Here is a 17,979-nt window from a genome sequence, read left to right as displayed (position 1 = left end):
AGGTTATGAACCAAACTAATCAGACCAGACAGAAAGGGCTGACTCAGACGGGACATGCAATCAGGCATCGACAACACAAGCAAAACACCCAAAATAGCATTGACCTTTTTAGAGCATCCTGGTACAGGGCAAAACAGCATCATAGGTCAAGACCTCTGGGTCATGCACATACTGTCGGTTTGAGGTAAAAAACAACTTGTTGTAATTTTATGGTCTCTCATAGAAGCTGTATTTCACGGTAAGCTGCACACAACCAATTCCCCAGATGGAATAAGTGTTATTACAGACTGGAGGTAAAGCTCTCGCATTCCGAGTACACATCATTAAAGGGTACAAAATCCAGGTTCTTAGAATTACTGTATTGAGCCTTGCATACATGTCATTACTAGGCTCTGTCTTCTATGACTTGTATTTCTTTGGGAAATGACATTGTTTAATGAGTTATACATAACAGTACTTTTGAATGTAGAATTACATTCATGTAGATATGATGGTAGGGATGGACATCATACAGAGAAACTATTAAATGAAATAGTATTTTGCTGGTGAATTAATAGTGATTATTAGACTCCAGTGAGCAGATAAAGGATGTTGTGGTTACCAATTGCACTCAGTATAGAATTCCTTCCATCTGAGCAGAGGACTGAAATAGACATGACATGAATAGCAACAATCAATATATGATATGGGCTACATGTATAGGCCCACAGATATTGAGTGTGTGCCTTTTATTACAAGACTGCGTGTAGAAGGCTATCTATCATGACATTTTAATTCAGAAAAAAGGCAACACCATTATGCGCTTTCAGGATGATGCTGTCATTCCTATCATGTAATCTGCATTTAAACGCTTAGCCTTTTGCATTTGAATGAAAATGTTGCATTAACTCTCACCTCTTCCAGTACATCAATGCTGGCCGGTGCATCGTCTCCATCATTGGGGGTGTTGGGCTTCCGCAGTGGTATCAACTTCCAAATTGGGAGAGAACATGCTGCTGTCTGGACATGATAGCATCAAGTCTAAGCTTCCCGAAGCCAAGCCCCCTCTCCTTTCTGGTCCTCAACAGAGCTTCAGATCATCTGGGCTGGAGCCAAGGCAAATGGGGATCCCGCTTTAGGAGCTCCCATCGCTTGAACCCGGCGGGCAGGGACAATTCGATCGCGGAGGCTTTGCTAATACAGTCAAACAGAAACCGTAATGTGAAACACCAAAACAAAAGTGATGAAAGTGATACGCTGTCACACATGAGCGCACAATAAATGGCCTGATCACTGATCCGATATATAAAATGAATGGCAAAACATCCTAATGTAGGCTTCTGTGCACAGAGAAAGTGATGTCATTTCGCTTTTTACAAGCAGGAAAAAGCATAACAGAATTTTACATTTAAAAATAATTGATGCGCACCAATGATGTGTGTAGGCTATGTGCAGCATCAGCATCTGTAGCCCATTAAAGAAGAAGACGAGACTGTTCAATTACTACATTACATCACATGAAATACTGTAGATAAGGCTGAGCAATCCATGACACCACTTGTCTGCAGCCAGATAGCCTCGATCCAAAAAGTGATATTTTTCCTAAATTATGCGCCCATACTAAATATCTTCAGTAGCTTTGATTGGACTGATCATACTTTCAAAATCTTAGCTACCAGTCATCATGAATCAAGTCGACAATCTACTTGCAAATCCTTTTCAATCCTTGTCATATGAAGAGAAATAATGAAGAGAAATTGTAGATCAAACGTATCAGTGTTCATCAGCCATTGAACATAAACATTACACAAGTTGGAAATCGCAAATTCAACAATGAGTGGTTTGGAAGGAATCAGTGGCTAACTGCAAGCATTGCAAAGAAATCACAAGCCTGCTATTCAGTGGAGTGGGTGTGTCCCAAGTATGGGTTTAAGAGCTTAAAAGGATAAACATTAGCCATGCTGTCAATCCAGCATGACTTCTGCCGCGCTCAAAACAACTAACTCAGAACTGGGAAATCTGATTTTAGTGACTTCAAAACTGGGAACTTGAAAAAAAATGAGCTCCAACTGGGAAAATAGGGTTTTAAGGTCATCCAACTCGAATTGGAAGTAGGGAACTCGGGCCTCTTTCTAGAGCTCCGACCTGATGATCATTGACGTCATCATGATTCGACCTTGTTTTTTCAGAGTTCCCAGTAGTCTTGAAAGCACCATAAATCCAGAGAATGCCAGACTTTGATAACAAAGTTTAGTGATGAAATTTGCCCCTGAAGGACTGCTGCGTCACCTTCCTGTTCAAGTGAGCATAGCACAACAAGATGAGTCCAAAAATGTATTGTATGCTGTTGCATAAATTATGTAATATGCCAGGGAGATTAACTAAGAAAGTAATACTAAGTGTATGTTGTGTAGTAAGCTGTTAGTAGCCAATGTGCCTCACCCTAATCATTTGGACCCTTTTCCGGTCAGAATTCCGCTCATAACAGATACTGCGTTTTGGAAGTGTCAATGGGGGAATGATATTTGGTTTTCATTTGATACTAAATGGTCAGCAGGTGTCGCTATTTTAAAAGGCAACTTTAAGGGTCATATATTGTGAATACTGTGAATATGCACTGGAGGCCTGGTGCGTGGAGCCGGTACAGGACATACCGGACTGGAGAGGCGCAATGGAGGCCTGATGCGTGGAGCTGGCACAGGACATACCGGACTGGAGAGGCGCACTGGAGGCCTGATGCGTGGAGCTGGCACAGGACGTACTGGGCTGTGGAGGTGTTCTGGAGACCTGGTGCGTGGAGCCGGCACAAATTGTACCGGAACAATGACACACTTCGCACGGCGAGTGCGGGGAGCTGGCACAGGACGTACAGGGCTGTGGAGGCGCGCAGGAGACCTGGTGCGTAAAGCCGGCACACATGGCACCGGACAAATGACACGGAAGGCGATCCTGTCCTGCCAGGATTTCCTCCCAAGTCCAGGATACCTTCTCCTCCTGGGCACGCTGCTTGGTCCTGTTGTGGTGGGATATTCAGTCGCGATCGTCGTTGGAAGCATACTCGGACCAACTTGCCGAGTGATCTGGGTTCCACATCTTATTTATTTAAAGTAAGTTAACTACAAAACAATAACGAAACAACAAAATGTGACTACGTGATACACAAAATAATATCCCACAAAACACAGGTGGGAAAAAGGCTACCTAAATATGATCCCCAATTAGAGGCAACGATTACCAGCTGCCTCTAATTGGGAACCATACCAAGCACACCAACATAGAAATATGAAAACTAGAACACCCCCCTAGTCACGCTCTGACCTCAACACCATAGAGAACCAATGCTCTCTATGGTCAGGGCGTGACAAATTGCTTGTGCCAAGAGAGAGAAAGAATATGACATCATAAAGGGAATAATGGATTATACTAAAACAACTGAACTAACTGATCAATAATTATTGGAGCTATCATCATTGCAAATGCAGTCAGACTGTATCTATGAGGAAAAGGCCCAGGGAGCGTTTGTAAGATCAAGATGAAAATGGATGGAAGAGGGAGAGAAAAATACAAAATATTTATTTAATTTAGAAACAAGGGCAGGAGAAAATAAATATGTAAATTAATGATCAGTAATACTCCCAATGAAAATCAAAAAGAAATCTCTCAGCATGTTGCCCAGTTTTATCAGAATCTGTATACATCACCCCAGTCAACTTCCAATATGGATATTTTCTTAGACAATGTAGCAAACATTGCTCAGAAGATAGGTAATGATTTCAGGGATTTTTGTGATGATTAGTTATCTGAAATTGAGATAAAAGACTGCATTAAAAGACTTAAGGACAATAGGTCCCCTGGAAATTATGGTTTAATAAGCGAGTTTTATAAAGCATTCAATGATAAATGGATTCCTTTCATTCTTGCTAGGTTCCAAGAATCAAAAGAAAAAGGCTTCCTTAAAGCTTAAGGCTTCCTTAAGGCTTCCTTAAAGCAAGGTGTAATTACTTTGATTCCCAAACCTAATAAGGATAGTCTTTATATTGACAACTGGAGACCCATTAGCCTGTTGAATACTTATGGGAAATGATTTGCCCTTATATTTGCTAAGAAGTTGAAACAAGGCGTGCATCATATAATTGATGAAGAACAATCTGGTTTTATGCATGGTCGACACATTAGTAATAACATCAGGTTGATCTTAGATATGACTGACTATAATGACCTCATCCTTGATGATAGTTTTCTTATGTTTGTTGATTTGTATAAAGCTTTTGACACTGTAGAACATGGGTTTATGTTCAAAGCAATACGTTTTTTGATATAAAGCAATTTTTTTTATAAAGCAGTCCAAACTTTATATAGTGGTTGTACTAGCGCTGTAAAATTCCCTCAAGGGACATCCCAACATTTTTCCAGAGAACGCATAGAGCCACGAGTTGAGTATCCGTTATATACCATGGCTATAATTTAAAATGTTCTTCTAGAAATGTGTTAATTTGCTGCTAAAAATATGTTCAACAAGTAGCTAGCAGAAGTTGTGACAGAAGTTGCCCTGGTAACCAAACAAACAGACTTTCTACTTTAGCTAACCAAATGATCAGTCCTAACTTGCTATTATGAAGATCGAATTCAACAATGGCAACAACAACAAAAATCGACGTTTCCTTTCAAAGGCAGCTCAAACATAGAATGAACTATAGCCATTGAATTGTACCATGCAAGTAATACTATGCGTTATAGGGAAATAATGCACGGTCTAGAATGCCTAATTCCTAAGAAAAGTTTGCTTTCTGATCAGAAAAACTGTTCATTTCGAGGAGATCGCATTGAATATCAAACACTAAGCTAGCTAAATAGGTTGTTGCTAGCAAACCTGCCAATATTACAACCAAATAAAAAAATACCAGTTGCTGAAAACAGCTGGTCAACCTAGAAACATGTGGGAGGATTTGACAACATAGCGACACTTGCGTCATAACTGCAACATGGGGACCAGAGAAATTCATATTCGTCACTTACCACATTAGGTCATCAGATGCTCCCAAAAAATAAGTATCCGTTGGACCTGCATTTACAATGAATACAATTTAGGTTGGTGTGGTTGTTGGTTTAGCTTTCTCTAACTTTGTAGTAAGTATGGTCTGCATGTGTAGGCACATATTGCAAACTGTCCCATTATCTGGTTTTAATGTCCATTTTAGAATGCACTTCTAACCAATGAGAAATGAATATTCAACAACGCTGTGGTATAATTTGTGATAACTCCTGACTATGTGTAACGGATGTGAAACGGCTAGCTTAGTTAGCGGTGGTGCGCACTAAATAGCGTTTCAATCGGTTACGTCACTTGCTCTGAGACCTTGAAGTAGTGGTTCCCCTTGCACTGTAAGGGCCGCGGTTTTTGTGGAGTGATGGGTAACGATGCTTCGAGGGTGACTTGTTGATGTGTGCAGACGGTCCCTTGTTCGCGCCCGGGTATGGGCGAGGGGACGGTCTGAAGTTAAAATTTTACATAAGGGCTGTTGTTCATTCTAGTAATTATATGCATTCGTTGTTGCTATGCTAAACAAATTGGCATGTAGCTAGCTAGCATAGATTCGATGATGATGATGCGAGACAATAATTTCAATAAATAATGATTGAATAAATATCCAATAAGCCTACAGTACATAGGCAACAACTATGGTTGGCGAGTCCGAGCTTACCAAATAGCTTGGTTATGTTAATGGTGACGTGTCCGTTGATGGCACACAGGTGGAAGAACTATCCGTGCATGGTCCAGGCGCTGGTTGGTGACAGACAGTCAGTGCTTGTCTCTTCTTTGGCGGAGAATGAGACGTCCCACTCTTATCGTTGCCAGCTAAAATGGCACTCCAACGCTTTCTGTTCAGCCAATAACTAACTATTGAGTGAGCTCTCACACGGATGGACACTCACAGCCGTTATTTCCCTTACCTCAATAGGCCCGCATCGAATAACTGTTGCATTCTGAAGTTGTTACCGTTAGTTATTTTCTCATGTTTTGACCCAGTCGTTCATTCTAATCATTATTTTCATTCAACAATGCTATGCTAAACAAATCATCAGCATGCTGCTAGTTAGCAGAGATTCGATGATGATGAGAGACCTGAACGTCAATAAGTAATGATTTAAAAATATTCTAGTCGATATTGGATATAACGTAACAGCCTCGCCTGACTGTGGGAAAAACAACCTGTGGTTACCTAGGTTACCCATTGGCTCAAACGCAATTTTATTGTCTGCTTGTTTTAGTCAATTACAAAAATGAATTCAAGAAAAGTACAACATGTTTAAAGATTACTTTTCAAAATGTATTTTTCTCACTACTTAGAAAAACATAATATTGTAGGGCTTCCCTCATGCCCCCATCACTGTCTGATGTATGCCGCTGTGCATGGGCTCAGAGCCCTCTGGTTTCTGGTCAGGCTTCAAACAGATGATGTGTTCCAGGACTTTGGTTCTTCCTTGCTTCTGACTGAAGAGGCCCGGGCTCGTTGTCTAGTATCCTGAGTTTCCACCCATCCATTCCACCCATCCCCCCTCTTAACAGAGGGGTAGTGTGTTAACATAGTGCTGCACCTAGCCAGGGGATGGTCTGTGTGGAAGATTAATTTGCTAATGTTCCCACTTTTATAATAGTCAGCAAAAAGTGTCTCGATTTTCCATAAGGAGCTTTTTTTTGTATTATTTTCGTGCCTTATCATTTTTTACATGCAGAGGGTATTGTATTGTAATTACCTATGAACAGCGGGAGAGGGTTTCAAAGGCCTTTGCATTTGGGTGGGGTAGGCTTTGAGACTCTCCTGCCATTGATGGGCTCAAGGGCTTTGACACCACTCACTTCACATGTCAGTGCTAATTGAAGATGCTGTCAGATATGTTCTTTCCTAGCAAGCTTGGTAGCCTCAACTTAGCATTCAGTCCTTATAAAGTAAAATAATATAATTTTAATATATTTTTTCTCTGCTTTTAAAATAGCTTCAAACTAAACATGACTCACTCAGTTCCAGGTTGGATGGTGTTTTCAGGTTTCTGTTTGTTTGCTAGATGTAACGGTCTGAGTGAAGTGGGTGAGGAGTCAGGCGCAGGAAGCAGAGAGTTCAGGGGAGTGCTATTTTAATGCACTGAATAAACGCTGAACATAAGCCAACCCTCACAAAAACACAGGGCGTACCGAACAAACAAATGCCCCAAACAGGGGGACTTAAACTGTCCAGGGAAAACCCACAAAATGGGAAACCACAAAACCCAATAGACGTGCACACAAGTACACCAAACAGACGATCACAATAATTAATCCCGCACAAGGAACCCTGCGGGCCGGCTGACTAATAAAGCCTATTACCTAACTCAAAACAGGTGCACACAATCAACACATAAGGAGGGGGAGGAAATAATCAGTAGCAGCTAGTAGGCCGGCGACGACGACCGCCGAGCGCCACCCGAACGGGAAGGGGAGTGTCCTTCGGTCGGAGTCGTGACACTAGAGCATTTGCTGTATAGCTTTGGTAGTAGGAATCCTTCCAAGTAATTTTGTCCAAAGTCAGGTTGAAGGCTTGGAGTTTAGATTTGGAGTGAAGGTTTTGTTGTGTAGGGTAGTATTATGTATATGTCCTTGCCAAAAAATCCAAGTTTATCTAACTCAGAATCTATATTTTAAAAACATGCTGGAAAATGTAGGAGCTCATCTGCTCATGACCCCTCTCTCTCTCCTCCATTCCTTTCTCGAGCTCGCAGAGAGAGGGGCTGTTAACAGTTTAATTAAATATGTTTTGTTGGGAAAATATGTTACTATCGATGTTCTCAAACAGATTTCACTGGGTAGCTGCAGGAATAGGGTTGGAGAGCCCATGGCATACAGAGTTTGGAAGAAGTATCACCTGTTGCGCAGCGAGAGCATGCTCCTCAAACAGTGGTTGACGTCTGGAGTGAAGATGTACTTATAAACCCAGACATTTCTGCTTGCAATTCCGTGTGAAAGCAGAGTTTTGATGCTTGAAGAGGAAGAGGATCCCAGCTGCTACTATATTTATTTCTCAGCTGCTAGTATTAAGCACATGCTCCGCTATGAAAACCGGAGTAGCCTACCTGGCATGTTTAAAAAACAAACCTAGTGAAAGCAGCCTCCATTCGCTATTCGAGTGCATACAGATTATGTATTTTTTCCCCTGCCCCTGTTCCTGCCCATTTGATAATGGGCCATTCTAAATCGATGCAAATTTGACATATTAGCACAGACCAGATTACTATGAGAATAATCTGACGTGTGAAAAATATGATCACTTTGAGAGGTGTGAGCAGCCTGAGTCAAGGAACAGAGCGCAAGCTTTTTTGTGACATTCTCAAATCATTATTAGCATATATAGTTGCATTATGCTTCCCATATTTGTTTTCATTTCGAAGACATTCTAAGATTTGTATCATTAACTATAGTTGCCAATTAACTCTACATCTATCGTAAAGGACCTGTTTCAAATTATCCACTTTTACGCTCAACATCGCCACTTCATGCCAGTATCGCTCCGGAATGGAAAACATATCCTTTCTATTTTATTCAGCAAAGCTCAATTATATTCTTCTTACTATAAAATCATGTAATTTTAAGCATATCTTGTGTGCAAAATGAATACGCCTACTACAGCCTATGGTGTGGCACATACAATAGTCCATTCATTATGTTCTTCTGTGTAAGTGTAGTCAGGAAGCAGGTGCGGAAGGTGAGTTTAATCATGAACCGATACAGATGACGAAACATGAGAAGCGTACTGAACGTGAGATAAAATAATACAACCTAATGACTGATACTACTGAGGGCTAAATAAAGGGGGAGTAAATTAAATGGATTTCTTGGAGATGCTAAAGGTCTTTATGTTAATTAATGGACCGGCAGTCAGTTGCATGATAATTACCAGCTGACCGCCACAGCCCTAGTCTTAGCCTGGCTATATAGCATCATCATATAGAGTTATTCAGGGCCAGGCTGTCTCATCTCCCTATACAGTAGGCTCATCTAGTCCTTCAGTCACTGTATTCCTCAGACAGGTGGCTTTGTTAAGTAGTGAATCTGTGCATCTGTGAAGTCTCCACTTGTTGGGATACTTGGCAATTTCCCCTGTTAATTATATCAGATACGGATAGTTGACCATAATCATTTTCACAATATTTGACTGAGCTGTTTGTACTCAATGCTTCCAGGTTCTCACTGTTGAAAGATAATTCTCTCACGGACCTTGTCTATGTGATTTGGAATGTTCCTGGCTGAATGTTGTCAGGAGACTTTTCAATCCCAATGATAATAACAATCAATCAATAGCTGACCAATCCCAGAGGTTTGTAAGACCATGGGTTTAATAATAATTAGTCAAAGACTCAGCTTATACAAAAGTAGTACAGTTTATTCAGAGAACGTTCTAAAGTCAAGAATACAAAGACATCCATTTCATAGCTGCTCACATACTTCCACACAAACAGTAGATATCCTACGCACATACTTCCACACAAACAGTAGCTATCCTACACACATACTGTCCTGCTACCCAGCCGACAAAGATTAGGGGAGGTCGTGAGAATCACTCCCCGTCCTCCCTCAAGATAGGGAGATCCTGGGAAGTACTCTCAGTGGCCCCCAGCCAAGGTTGGCACCGAATCTTGCTCAGACAGTCTGTTTTTAAGATACTACAATGGACATATTGTACAGATATATTGTTATACCCTAATTCTGCCTAAAACTACACTCACGGATATATAATTCTACTGACTGAAACCACACACACACATCATTAAAATAATCTCATGATTCTAATCAATTTCATACAATCCAATGGTTTCAGGGTGGAATATTCTAATCATTAATTAAAAAATATAAATCCCATTAACAATCCACCCTTAATGACTAAATAATACACACTGATTCCTCAAATACTACATAGATGGTATCCAATAATAATTCAAACCAATGCATGTATGTACAGCCGATATTCAGCAATAATTGTTATAGGCCTATATCCAATTATAGCGCTTCCTGTTAGGATTTTTATTACAATGTTCATTAAAAAAAACATTCTTAAACATCAAAAACAGTCTCATCCAACATGGCCTCCTCGTAGTTAAAAGAAACGGAGCCATCTCCTAGGCCTGTAGGCCTGTATTCGTCATCCCACTTGCCGGGGCTCAGAATCGGTCTGTACCTCACCATCTGTTGCATCATTGATCTCTCCAGAGTCCTGGTTATCAAACCTCTCATACACGAGACCAAACAACATCCACACAGAACCAAAACACTCATACAGGTGAAAGTTGCCCACAACACAGTGATTATGACATTTTTCCATTTCCCAAACACACTGTCAAACCAATTTGTTAGAGCATTATCCACCCGAGAGTTCTCTGCTAATTCGTGAGCTAATGCGGTTAAACCAGCCAGGGACCTGGTCACTGATCCGTCTGGAGCTGTGTTATTAAAAAATCTACGTACAGCAATGACAATGTTATTAAAAATCAAACGTACAGCAATGAACCCCAATCATTCTACATACCCCGCCCTTTTCTGCCAATTAACATATCGAGAGTCAGTCTATTTTACCAGGTCATGAGGGAGGTGGCGGATAATGGGTCAGAGAACCCCTTTACTGCATCCCCAGTATCATTCACAAATCTCTGTTGATTATAATAAATGTCATTAATCCAATCCACATTTTAATTTATTGTCAACCACCAAAAGAACGTAGTGGTAAAGTCTTCACCTATTTGATTCATAGCTTTGTATTAATAGGTAACTTCCCTGAGGATGACAATAGCATCCATCTAGACTCCCATCCTGGTCAAAACTCCTCTTATGCCTACTTTAGCCTCCTATAACTGGCCTCTGATGACTAACTCGAACTGGTTGGACCAATAACCCCGGGGCGCAAGTGCCTAACCACCCTTTCTGGTAGTTTCTGTCGAATGCGTCCTTTGCTGGTACGAGCCCACCCTACATCAGTTATAGGTTCTGTGAGGTTAAGAATTGTCTCCTGTACTTCCAAACCTAAGTCAGTCACATTAACGATTACCTTTCAGCCATTAAAATCATCTAAGTTCTCTGTGCCATTCTTGTATCTATAACACTGGTACTCATCAGGAGTTAAAGTGTACTGAGGTGGGTTGGCCGAGTACCTCAATCTGGCCAACCCAATCCTTGTAATGTTATTTGCTTTCCTAGGGAATTGTTTAATGTTTACCTTAAATCCTACATCTTGATCTTCTTTGACTCCTTATTCTGTAAGTCACTCGTCCTTGATGGTCAGTGTATTATATAGTTTATCTTTTACTTCTTATCAAAGACAATGGCGTCATATAATTAGTACCGGAAGGTGGTGGATCTGGATGTATCAGAAAGGTTACCAAGACTATGATGCAGCTCAGAGCCCCTACTCTTCCCAAAAACCGCCAACCCTCTCCTGCCCTTAGTCGGTCTGCTAGGTACCACCCCATACTCACACTTCTAGGATCACCCACAGTGATGAACGGTCAGGATAGGAATTATTTGTGTAAGGAGGTAACCCCCGGATGCTGTTGGTACTCGGTTCTTCTCCTAACTCTGTGTGTGATCAGCAGTGCTTATATGTGTACATACCCTTTTGCAGTGGGTAATGCGGACCCAAGTGACTCTCTCAGCTATTCTAATGGCAAAGGCGGTGGTTTAACAGAACCTGGTATGGGCCTTCCCAACAGGGCTGCTTCCAGTCTATTCTCCTCTGGGACTGGATTTACCCCCGTCTCCTGGTTGGATTGAGTGAATCACCTTCTCCTGTAATTCACCTGTTGGGCACAAAATCTTGGACATACGGGTTTGGTTAACAAACAGTCTTCTCATGTGTTCTGCTAGTATATCTCCAACTTCTATGTCAACTTCTATGTCTACCTGTTCTGGTCCCTAACTCTGGCCTTCTATTTGTTTTACCTGATTAGCTAAACTGTCATCCATTATTTAAAGAAATAGATCCTAGTAACCCAACTCTAGGGATAATATCTTGACCTAATATCTTGACCGATCTTGATCGTCCGGGGGGGAATCTAACTCCTGACCTTTTCACTTTCAGTTAGATCACTGCTCTATAGCTGGAATTCCTCTGGTGCCACTGCCAACCAGCCTTAGTCTTCTTAAAAAGGCACTATTTTATGTGGACTCAGTGTTGTATAGCTCCTCCCCTCCCCCAGACCCTGGGCCGAACTGGGTCCTTTGCTAAGCCTGTGTCCAGCTGCCCTCTGTCCGGGCCTGCTACCTCTCTCACCTGGCCCACATGGAGCCTTCTGTCCTCTCCTCCAGAGGAGGACCACCACCTGGGCCGAACTTCCTGGCTCAATACCTAGCTCCTCCCAGAACTCTCCGGCCCCCCCATCCTGTCCGATTGGTCCTTCCTGACACTCGTCAGCCTGTACGAGCAGGCAGAGACACCGGACGGAGGGGGCCTGCAGGTGGAGTTGCTCCCTGCAGGTGAAGTGCAGTCGGTCACACACTGCCTACAGTGGCTGCTGCTGCTGGAGGTCTGGAGGGAGGAGGCTCTCAGGGTGGTGCTGCCTGTAGCCAAGCTGGCTCGTCTGGCTTGTATCTTCCTGTGCTCCATTAATTTCTTCCTGGAGAGGACTGTCTAGAGGCTGACCTGGGCTCTGGACCTCAACTCCCCTCCTCCAGGCCTGGCCTCCTTCAATGACCTCTATTCTGCCCTGGTTGGACAGTTTGAGTCGGTGTCAGTCGGGGACCCCCTGTTTGACGACTTCAGCAGAGATGCTTCAATGCCACCATGAAGTTGGCTGTGTTTGTGGAGCATGTGGGCCTGCTGTGCTCCCTGGATGTAACACTGGAACAGGTGAGAGGGAGGCTGGTTAACATGCTGGATTGAAATTTGTAATTGAGAGTACAGGGTACATTTCTGTGTAAACGGCCAGTAGATAGAGCACTGGGGTTCTTGTCACTTTCTGCAAAATTGTGCGATTTGACAAAGTGTCTAAATCATGTGACATAAAGATAGGCTAAATTAACCCCTCTCTGTGTTCCTCCTAGCTGGCCATCCCTATGGAAAGGTTCACGTCGCCCCCAGATGATTCTCTCCCACTGATACTCTACTCCCTTGCGCTGGTGACAGGGACACTGTGGCGGTGCTGGTGTCGTGTGCTCTACGTGGTGGCTCTGTCCCACCTCAGACCCACATGATGACAATTGACTGGACTGTGTTGCATTGCAGTTCCTAGAAATGTCATACTGCTCAACAGGGCTAGGCAATTTGAGGGTAATTGAGAATCGCTCTGTATTTTGGATATTAACTCTTTTGTACGCCCCTCTGAAAGGCTTTCCCCCCCTTCTCCAGTAGGTTGAAACAGCACGTCACAGCCTCCTGAGGAAGACTCACTACTACCTGACTGATGAGGTACACACTCGTACTCACTCACTCTCGTACTCACTCACTCTCACTCACTTCCCCTGGGCCTTCCAGCTCTTCACTCCTCTCACCTTCCCCTGGGCCTTCCAGCTCTTCACTCCTCTCACTTTCCCCTGGGCCTTCCAGCTCTTCACTCCTCTCACCTTCCCCTGGGCCTTCCAGCTCTTCACTCCTCTCACCTTCCCCTGGGCCTTCTTATCCTCCTGCCACTCCCCCCCTCTCCCCTGATTGTCTTTCCTAACATCTGTCCTGTCCGGATTAGGTGTTGAGGAGCCACCTGCTGCTGTTCAGTCTGCCCCAGAAAGACTCTGAGCTGGGCTTCGTCACTGACGATCATCTGCCTCCCATCTGGCAATGCAGACTGGAGAGTGTTCTAGGGACCCAGGAGGTTAGCGAAAGCAAGGGGGAATGAGGACAGTGATTAGGGGGGGCAAATCATGGTTTTCATTTGAGGTCTGTGGTCATGCCAAGGGTCCAAGCTCCAGGAGGGTTTACTGAAAACACTGAGCGAGGATAAAGACATGCTGTAAAAGGGCCTGGATGTGTCTGTCAAAATGATCAGTAAAGATCCTTTAGTATGTTTATGTAACTTCAGCACTGTTGGAGTATTACATTTGTCTTTAATCTTTGTTGTCATTCAGCATTAAACTAAAAAAAAAAAATTGATCTACTTACAGATGAATACGCAGTAATGGTTTTGATCCGCTGCCACAGCAGAGCATATCATGTTCAATGTGGCCTTTTGCAAATCAAAACTAGGGTCAAATTATGTAAATATGTTACTGAATATGAGATTATAATTAAGCTGGCTCCTGTTCTACTTAAATGTCATGTCAGCCCGAAAAACAATGAAACACTTACACTCCAATTTAAATAATGCTACATGTAAAATCCCACAAACTTTTACCAGTGTGGCCCCCGTTACTTTTCATTGAAGCTACTTAACTAGTGCCTGTCTAAAATCTCATTTGTAAAGTGCCCACAAGGAATGTCAAACAAAGTGATGTTTGTCTCTTCCCCGCTGTGCTAGTTTAGATAAAAGTTTGGTTTCAAAGACCACTTGCCTGCTCCATAAGATATGAAAAGGCTTCCTTCTGTCCTTTTCTCTTATTTGTCTAGTTTTTATTGAACTAGGCATGCTGGGCCAATTGTGCGGCGTCCTATGGGACTCCCAATCACATCCGGTTGTGATACTGCCTGGAATCAAACCAGGGTCTGTAGTGACGCCTCTAGCACTGAGCTGCAGTGCCTTAGACCGTGCACCACTCGGGAGTCTACACGTGTCCATGTGCCACTCTCACCCCTCACCTTGTGATTGGGAACATTGTTCTGTGTAGGGTGCTGTCTTTCAGATGGGACGTCAAACGGGTGTCCTGACTCTCTGTGGTCACTAAAGATCCTATGGCACTTAACCCCGGTGTCCTGGCTAAATTCCCAATCTGGCCCTCATACCATCATGGCCACCTATCATCCCCAGTTTCTAATTGGCTGATTCACCCCCCCCCCCCCCCCCCCCCCTTCTCTTCTATAACTATTCCCTAGGTTGTTGTTGTAAATGAGAATGTGTTTTCAGTCAACTTATGTAGTAAAATAAGGGTTCAATAAAAATAATAAATAAATAGTAAATTCCTTCCCAAAAGAGTTGTATTTTTCTGTGTTTTGTACACCACACAATGAACAGTCTATGAGAATCTCTGTTTCTTTTCCAGTCAATTTCTTTCAATTATTCATACAGTTTTATTTGACATTGATTGCTTACAGTGCAGGTTTTCACACTCAACAAGTTGAATGTCAGGCTGGTGCCTTGGTGAATAGCGTCCATTTCACTCTCTCTCTTTCGCTCTTTCTCGCTCTCTCTGTTTGTAACTAACTCTTCCCTAAAGAACAGTCATTGGTTGGTTAGTTTTCTTGTTAGCTTCCTCCGGAATGCTGTCTTTGTGGTTTGCCAGTATGGGAAGACAATGGACCCTCCTGTGGGCTTGTCTAATACTGATCATATGGTTGCCTCCACATCTGGTATGCATTGTTACTCAAGCAGGGTTCCCTGAGGTTTCACACCGGTTCCCATATGAAAGCAGGCCATGTACAGTACATAAATATTAAATGGTGCCAGGTTCATCATGGCTATATTATTGTAGGCTGTTCAACGCTGTGGTACAAACGTGTTGATGACATAGCTTCCAAGACCTAACTTTCCAAAAGAAAATGTCACACCTGATTTGTTTCCCTGGTCAACTGCCTGGTATACTGTATGTGTTCTCCATGACCTTCTCATATATTTACCACGCACAATGGAGAGCTGATTATTATTCTAATTACTTTTTTTGTCTCTGGGGAAATCAATGTTGGGGCGGCAGGTAGCCTAGTGGTTAGAGCTTTGGACCAGTAACCGAAGGGTTACAAGATCGAATCCCCGAGCTGACAAGGTAAAAATCTGTTGATCTGCCCCTGAACAAGGCAGTTAACCCACTGTTCCAAGGCTGTCATTGAAAAGAAATATGTGTTCTGAACTGACTGTCCTAGTTAAATAAAGGTAAAATAAAAATTGTTGTAATGTATTAGCAAAAATTATTAAAACACCTAAATAAGTCCAGAAGATTGACTATCACAAGTGTCTCTCTCAAATGATGTTATGATAATTAGGTTCAAATAACATAACAGATGTTTTCTCTCTTAAACACTATTCTTTCTCTCCTTCCTGCTGCTATAACTTTGTTCAAGAGAGTCTGACAGTGTTCCCTGGGACAGACTACAGACAGGTCTCTGTAGACACAGAGCTTGAGCACACTGCTGTAACATTCCTCCAGAAAGGAGTCTCACCTGATCGATCTCCTCTGTTTCCTCCTGAAGCTTGAATATGATCCATTAAACTATCTGCAGCACTTTCCAGATGGCCACTCAGAAGTTGACAGAAATGGGGTGGGATGGCGTTAGGCCTATTTCTACAGGCAGATTGTTTTTTCCAACTCAACACACACCTTGCAATCTCAGTTCAGTTAGAATGCTTTTAAATGCTCAGCAACTTGTATGATTTTGTGCACAGTTGATATGGAGCAGAAACCAATTCTTAAGAGTTGCTGTAGCTTCTGTAGGAAAATAGGGCATACTTCCATTGAATGAAGAGGGCTCCATGCAAATTGAAAATATGAATTCTTCCACTACAGTTGTAGACAGTATAATGATTATTTACGTGGAGTTGTCATGCGTCCGCCGTCACTCAGCTGCAAACTTCAATGTAAAAACGTCTCATATCCTGTGAGTCATTTTGTGTGTTTCTGTCAAACAACCTTATATTCAACTCAGTTAACCTTTTTTAAAGAGTGTTGTGTTATGACTTAGTGCGCCATAGTAGAATTATTTCTCAGAAGTTTAGGTCTCAGCCATCTTGATAAGCAAAATATCCTAGGGAATAACCACACACTTCCTGGAGTGATGTGTGGAAAGAAGTTAATTAATATGGGTAATTAACCAAGATGGGTTCTAAAGTCAAAACAACCGTACAGTAATAATGCATCTCTTTGTGTGTGTCTGTCTCACTGTGACTAAAGCGATCGTTCAGTTGTACTGCCTTGTTCTTGAATGTCCGAGATGTAGAGAACGCCCACCGGATAGGTTTAGCTAAGAGTACAGACGTGATACCTGGGACTACTGAAACAAAAGCCTGATATATGTAACACCATGTAACATATGTGACGACTGGGTCATATTTCTCTCCTGTCATGGCTGGGTGCCATCTGGAATAGCTGCTGGGCATGTCGGCTGTTTCAGACAGATAGAGCTAACTCTGTCAGTGGGATGATGCAGCCTTTGGCCAATGTGCAGCAGGCTGTGTTCCAACAGGCATAATCTCTGGTCTAAGAGTGTGTTTCGAACAGGAGAGGGTAAAATATGGTCTGTCTCTAGATAGTGCAACTGTAACAGCTTATGGCCGATATGTATGGATCTTTGACCCTTGGATGATTGATATTCATGACGAACACAACATTGGTCTCATCCATCTCTCTGGTTTTCCCCCATTTTTTTTAGATCCATAAGCCTAAACTGGGTCAATGGAGTGAAGATTCTTAAACCTGTTTGTTATAGTGAATTATCTTCAATGGGCAGAATAGCATTTGAACCTCAAGTGGCACGTTGTTGTAAAGTTCATGTTGTCCAGTAGGAGGTGCTGTTAGGTCATCTGAGAACTCCCTAAGGTGGCAGGAACACTGGACCGATTGACCCGGTCCTACAAGAGGACTAGTAAGCCCCAGAATAAGTGGACTAAATTGCTATCACCAGGTCCTAATGTCATTCAGTGGGACTGATTATATTAGTTTGAGGACATGATGCTCTGGCGATGGCGTGGTTTCTTAACACTGCCCACATTGAGTCCAAGTTGTTCTCGTTACAGACAAAAACAAAGACAGGGTAAAATGCATACTTCCCTTTAGTATGCTTTTTGCCAAATACAGGCAGGCTTCTGTCTGACTGTTATTCCTATATAAACGGCACCTTACTACAGCAGGTAGTGTCATGCACCAACATGGTCTATAGAGCATTCCTGTCCACATATGGGAAATTTAAG

Source organism: Oncorhynchus mykiss, chromosome 19, assembly GCF_013265735.2.
Source record: "Oncorhynchus mykiss isolate Arlee chromosome 19, USDA_OmykA_1.1, whole genome shotgun sequence".
Lineage (NCBI taxonomy): Eukaryota > Metazoa > Chordata > Actinopteri > Salmoniformes > Salmonidae > Oncorhynchus > Oncorhynchus mykiss.
The sequence above is the reverse complement of the archived record's forward strand: the minus strand, read 5'-3'. Positions refer to the sequence as shown.